Source organism: Streptopelia decaocto, assembly GCF_964273445.1.
Source record: "Streptopelia decaocto genome assembly, chromosome: 8".
NCBI classification, from domain to species: domain Eukaryota; kingdom Metazoa; phylum Chordata; class Aves; order Columbiformes; family Columbidae; genus Streptopelia; species Streptopelia decaocto.
Window position 1 is genome coordinate 5,952,154 of NC_138662.1, and position 6,573 is coordinate 5,958,726.

A 6,573-nucleotide genomic window follows, 5' to 3' on the forward strand; every position below is an offset into this window, starting at 1 on the left:
CTCCCCATGCACAGAGCAAAGAGCATGCTGGAGCTGCAAATGTGCACGTCACCACAATTCCTGAGGAGCTAGGTATTCCCAAATGTATTTACTTCAATCAAGCTACAAAAAGAAAAATAATAGCCCAAATAAAAAATAAAATCTTATGTTTATATATATATTTTCACAGGTCAAGAGACTAAGAAAGATATAAGAAATGCCAAGGCATCACTTACTCCAGTACGGAGAAGCAAGACATCCACGGAACTCCCAGAGCCACTTGTAATAAATGTGCACCAACACCAGAGGGGAAGCGCCTTCGCTTCCTGCCTTCATCAGTTTCTTCTGAAAACAATGACAAATCTGAAGGTGCTATTTATGGCTTTCTCTCACCCATCCCCAGAAGAAATAGAGAGTACAGCCTCTAAGTACATCACGATGGAGTTCATCTTCTCCAATCCACTTCAATATCACTGCTCCAGTCCCTTATATCCTTGAAACAGATTAAGTGACAAACAGCAAAACCTTGCAGGGTTCCCCACCACCACCATTACTTTCAACCAATGACCCAATTCTGCAAGACAGAGCACCTCTTGAGACAAGCTGAGAGCCCTCGACTCCAATCAGCCAAAATGGGGGAGGAGGTCACTCAGCCCTGCTGAGTTTACTCTTACAGGAAAAAAAAATAAAATCCAAGATGCATCTCTTCCCTCTCTCATCAGTACTCTCAGAAAATCTCCAAGCTGGTTTAATAGCTGCATCATTTTTAGATAACATCAAATTCCACTAGTCTCCTTCCCAACTCATCTGTTTGAAGAAAGAGATCATTTCTGCAGTGAAGAAGAGCATCCTCAAGTGTAACAGCAAATAAACCAGTGTAAATGAAGTGCTACAGCAATATAAACAATGGCCTTGAAAAACAGCAAGCTGCTCCTCAGGGTGACTCTAGGGACAATAATCTTATTTTAAACGTCCACATAATCTGAACAAACTGTTAAGATTACCTCTGTAACTAGCAACTCACCTGAACTATAGCTGAGCGTCTGCATTCAGTCCACCTCCCAAATCTGAATGGGTGAAAAAAGCCAAAGCAAAACATGCATGGCACCCACCTACCTGACATGAAGGCAGAACTTCTATTTGAGCATCATTTACAAGAGGCAATCTGCACAGCAAAAAGGTAGAGTCATTTAAAACTACTCTGTCTTATTAATACAAAATGAGCTTGAAAGAGCAAGAATCCTCGTATTAAGAGTCAGGTATCTACAGAAGAGACGGCGATTTTACTGCAAACCTTGATGAAGTGCACTACTGCTTAGCTGGTTTTCTCAGAAAACAAGGCTCATCTGATTAATTTGACACATCTGCATGTACACAGTTTTCTGCCTATCCTCTCACAACTTTTCATCAAACCCAGTAAAGAAAATGTGACAGAGGGGCAGGGGTCTCAATGATATTAAGATCCTACAAGTGTTGTACTAGAATGTGTGTTTTCACAAGGAATATGAATCTAAGCATCACTGTCTCCACCGAAAGAAAGACTAATGCAGATATTGCAGAGGATCCAGGAGAGGAAAGCGAGGAAGCAGAGGAGGGGGAGGCAGAGGAAGGAGCTCCTGTGCTGCGGGCTGGCAGGCTCGGGGCTCCCAGGCCTCGGTTATGTGCACAGCGCCCGGGAAAAGGCTCCTCGGTGACCATCCAACACCGCGAAAGCAAACGAAGCAGAAAGCTACCTCTAAGACTCACCACTTTCCAACCTCCAAGTGTTTTTAAAGCATTCATATAGGACGCTGTAGCTACTATGAAGCTTTGTATTCGTTAGAATACACTCATTTCCCAGAGACACGGAGAGTTACCTGGAGAGTCCCAACTAATATGCAGAATATCTTGTTCCAGCCTAAGCTCACACCCTTCTTTCTCATAGAGGAACATCTGAAATATTCAAACAAGTGATTCTCCTAAGAGAAGCCCTATTAAGAATGCAAAATAGAACTTGTGTTGTAATACTTCAGTTTTACAGACTAGCCTTTGTTAAGAACACTTTAAAAAAATACAATCTCACTCATAAGATAGGAGCAGCAGAATAATAACAACAACAACAATCATATTATTATTCCATGATCACCACCAACCCACAAAGGCTGCCAGCAAAGTCCAGGAAAAGGGAGAAAAATTGAATGTGGTTACAGAGAGAACACAAAACGCGTATGTGTCTTATATGCATCAGGTCTTACTTTTATAAAAAATATATTCTGTACCCTTAGAACTAAAACCATTCTAAAATCAAATGAGCAATAAATAACATCTCAAAGCTTCTTTCATAGGCTTTATCAATATTAAAAAAAAAGAGCAGTGGAAAGAATTATGGGTTAAAGTTAGAAAAAATATCTATAAAAAATACAATTACACTAATGACATGGCTTTCAAAATAATAAGATATTAATATATAATATAAAAATTTACTCTCATTTTCAACGTTTGCTAAACTTGGAGAATGTGAACTGCCAAATATTCCTTTCAGAATCTTGCACACTTGCTTTCCGGACAAGCTCAGCAAGCATCTGAATCCAAAGAAAAAATAAACACCACCACCACCACCACTCCCACTCCCTTGCCTTACCCCCTCTTTATTCCCTGACACTCCACGTATGAAAGAAATCTCAGGAAAAATAAATAAATAACAAACAATACCCACCTCAAGTGTGAACCTATGACCCAAACACTGAAAGCCATTTCCCCAAAGCAGAAGGAAATGGGCACTAAGTCAAGTCCACTACCAGCAGCAACACTGATGCTCAAAGCTCCCAAAACAAAGGCAACATATAAAACCTGCTCATCATCAAGCAAGATGAGTCAGATGGACAGCACAAAAGAAAGACAATTTCATTCCAGAAAACATTTGTAACTTGCCCAGGCTACATGGTTTTAAGTCAATAATCAATCTACAAGATACAGAAAAGCACATTTAAAAGCTCAAGAAACCAAATCCAAAGACTATTCTGCCACACTGTCATTGTCACATAGGAACAATGGACGTAATGCAAGCCCTGTGTTTTTAGGTATTGAAAGCTCTCTCACCAAAATACCCCTTACTAAGCACCTCCCAGGTTTCAATTTCTCCTGCACTTAAAGGACTCTTCAGTGAATTTAACATGAGTCATTTCACTGTCAACATGTTCATGTAATTAAGTTGCTATGTGTCTAAAGTGCATCACTTGCAGGACAATTACTTAAGTCAAACCAGTGCAAAGCAACTGTATTGACATCTACATCACCACATGATGATCATGCCCCAGTCAAACTTCACAAGTGGAAGCACGGTAATGATGTTAAAGTGACATCCAACAAATATAGTAGATGCGAAAAGTAAGCATGACAGAAGTAAGCTGCCATTCATCAGCCATGAAACAACAAAAACCCTGTAATGTGTTACCAAAATACAGCATTGCAAAAGTATTTTTGCAATACTCTTTAACATCTTCCCTATGAGGCAGTGAAAGGGTTCCCAGAATACAGGGATCACACCATGCAAACCATATCAGTCATTAACATGTCATCTTACACTTAACCCACCTTTCTTTTCCACACAGCAATTGCTCAGGAGATTTGCCAGGTTTAAGACTCAGATAAGACAATTCAATACCAGCAAATTAATAGTAGAGAGGGAAAAAAACTGCAAAGGAAAAACGGTACAGATCAATAACTGCTAAGATCTGCCACTGTTTCTCAGCTATCTATCTTGCACTGCTGTCTCCAGTGGAGAACGTGCATGCCAGCTTTAACATAACCAGATGCGTAAGTCTTGCAGTGTAACTGCCCAGCAGAGATGTACACCAAACATACACAAAGCCATTCTCCCAACACTTCATGCTATATCTCAAGTGTAAGTCGTAAAGAAAGGCAGAGTGAGATCTATCCATTTTATTTGGTTGTCTGTTGTGTCCAGAAGCATCTTCCCATTTTCCCACTAACACAGGTTCTGGGAAGAACTAGATTTCATTCTCATCCTTCAATCACAGTACTAATTCACAAGCCAAAAGTAAAAGAGGAAATGGCTGAACTGAAGGCAGGATGCCCACTAAATCTTTCTAGAGAAGATCTTTGAGATAGGTGGATACTTTTTTACTCTTTTTAATTGTTAAATCCATGTCAGTAATACCTACTACACAGGAAACCCATGTTAACAGTTAATATATTTTCATCTTGACATTGACTTACTTTGCCCAAAAAGCTGGCTATTTTGAAACAGCAATCACAGACCTTAACCAGATTGGGATTCTATGCTGCCAAGTACTGTAGACACTACAAGTTACAGCCCCTGCTCCACTAAGAACAATACTATTTCCCATTAACAACTTTTTCTCTTGCAAACCAGTTGTTTCTGACCAGTTCACATACATCCTAAACCTTAAGTGAGTTGCAAAACAACATTATTTCTGAAGTTACAAGATGGGCTATCATCTTCTCCTGCATGACTTTTGCACGATGCACCTTATATTCTGCCTTACGGAGATGTTCGCTATGGTAACCTCCTGGGCTACTGACAGCAGCCAGCTCTCATGAAGGAAGGAATAGCAAAGAAACAGCAAAGTAGGCCTTTTCTTTTGCTGTAAAACCTCTCCCACCAGAATTCTGCTGTCAGAGTGGCTAAAACTGTCAGACATAAAGGTTACAACGTAAAATCATTTTACAATGGCAACAAGTTTCTCCAAAGTGGATATAATTGTTCTGCTAAAGCACACATGTGACTGCGAAACCGGCATCACTGGCCTATTTTTGAATAAATAAGGGCCTTGTGGAACTGCAATAGCGAATGTAGTTAAAAATTCACAATTAACTGCCGCGTTGTTTTTCTTCTCCTTTCATTATTTCCACTGCGGAGGGGGGCGGGGGGAGCCCTGGTAACAAGTTTGCAAAAGCCACAGACGGAAAACTTGCACAGTCCTTCCCATGCGGGCATTCCGCCCTCCCGTTTCCACCGGCGCTGCCCGGGCGGGCGCCCTCCCGCAGCCGCTGCCCCGGCGCCGGTTCATCCCCCGCCCGAAGTTGGCGTCCCGGGGCATCCCCGGCACCTCGGCGGCCGCCCCGGCCGTGTCACCGGCGGCGGATTTACGACTTCAGGTGCAGAAGCGGCGGGCAGCGCAGCCCGACTCCCCGAGAGACAAAGGCTCTCGCTCGCCGGAGCGCCGCCGGGCGCGGAGACGCCGGAGGTGCGGAGCGGCGGCAGCGGGCGCGGCGCGCACACAATGCCCGGCCCCGCGGCAGCGCAGGCCCCGCAGCGCGGGCGGCGGCGCTGCGGGAGAGCCGGCGGCGCGGCCGCGGAGGCGGCGCCCGCCTCTCTCCCCCCACACCCACCCACCCAGAACGGGAGGCGAAGAGCCGGCCGCTGACGGGCCACTTGACGAGGACCGACGCCAGCCGCTGCCCCGGGCGGGACGCGCGCCGAGCGGGGCACGGCCGCGCCCGACGGGGGTGCGGAGCGGAGCGGGGTTTAAAGGTCCCCTTCCACCGCCATTTTGAGGGGGAGGGGGGCGACCGAGAGGCGCTCGGTGGGCTCGGCCCCCCGCGGGCGTGGGCAAGGACCGGCCGCGCCGGGGCGGAGGCGCGGCGCGCACAAAGTTCCCGCGGGGGCCGGGCGGGCGGCGGGGCCCGGGCGCGTCCCCCCGGCGGGCGCCCCCTCGGCGGGCGCGGGGCCGGCCAGGAGGGCAACTTCGGCCCGAGCGCGCCGCGGGACGCCGCGGGCCCCTAGCGGGCGCGCGCAGAGTTGCGCGCGGGCAGTTGCGCGCGGCGGCTGGCCAGCCCCGCGCATCGCTCCTCGGCGCGAGCGAAGGCGGCTCCCCCCGCGCTGCCGCCGCCGCCGCCTCCCCGCCGCGCTCCGCCTGCCTCTTCCCTCCTCCTCCTCCTCCCTCGCCGCCTTTTTCCCGCATCCAAACTTCGGGAGCCCGGAAAAACCCTCCGGGCCCCGCGCCCCGCCGGCAAAACGCCCCCAACAGCTGCGCCCGAGGCCGCTCCGACCGCGCGCGGGCGCCGCTGCCGCCCGCCTCACCTGCGGGGAGTTTTTCCAGCCCTGCGCCGCTGCCGGGGCTCGGGCTCCCCGGCGCTCCGCTCACTGCCTCATTCCAATATGGCACGGCCCGCCAGAGCGCATGCGCCCGCCGCCCGCCTGCCTCCCCCCCTCCCGCCCCTCCGCCCTCCCCTCCCCTCACGGCTTTTCGGGCGCTCCGGCTCCCTCCTGCCGCGGGCGCGCCGAGTCCGCCGCCGCGCCGCGTCCCCGGGCCGCTCGCCCGTCCGGCCCCGCGAGGTCCGCCACCGGCCCCGCCCCCGCCGCGCTGCCCCGGGCTCCTGCCCCCGGACACCTGCTCCCGCCGCGCCGGGGGCAGCGCGGGCTCGGCCGCCGGTAACGGGACGCGCCACCGCCGCGACTCTGCTGGGGCGGGGCGGCAGTCACCGCCCTGCCCGGCCGCCTTCGCTCCGCCGCCACGGGCAGGGGCACGGCCCGGCAGGCGGCCCGTGCCTCCCGCGGGATGCGCGGTCCCGTCTCCATTTCCCCGTGCCCCGGTGAGGATTCAGCCCCCATCCCCTTCGGAGACAGGT

The 6,573-nt window shown here is 50.2% G+C and overlaps 1 protein-coding gene across 1 annotated transcript in view; it reads right to left on the reverse strand.

The window, feature by feature from the left end:
- SFMBT1 (Scm like with four mbt domains 1) overlaps positions 1-6,103 on the reverse strand; it is a 77,266-nt gene extending 71,163 nt beyond the window's left edge. The window contains exon 1 of the mRNA XM_082060390.1: positions 6,026-6,103. The gene's annotated coding sequence lies outside the window, so the exon portion shown is untranslated. The remainder of the gene's footprint in view (positions 1-6,025) is intronic.
- Positions 6,104-6,573: the final 470 nt, after the last annotated feature.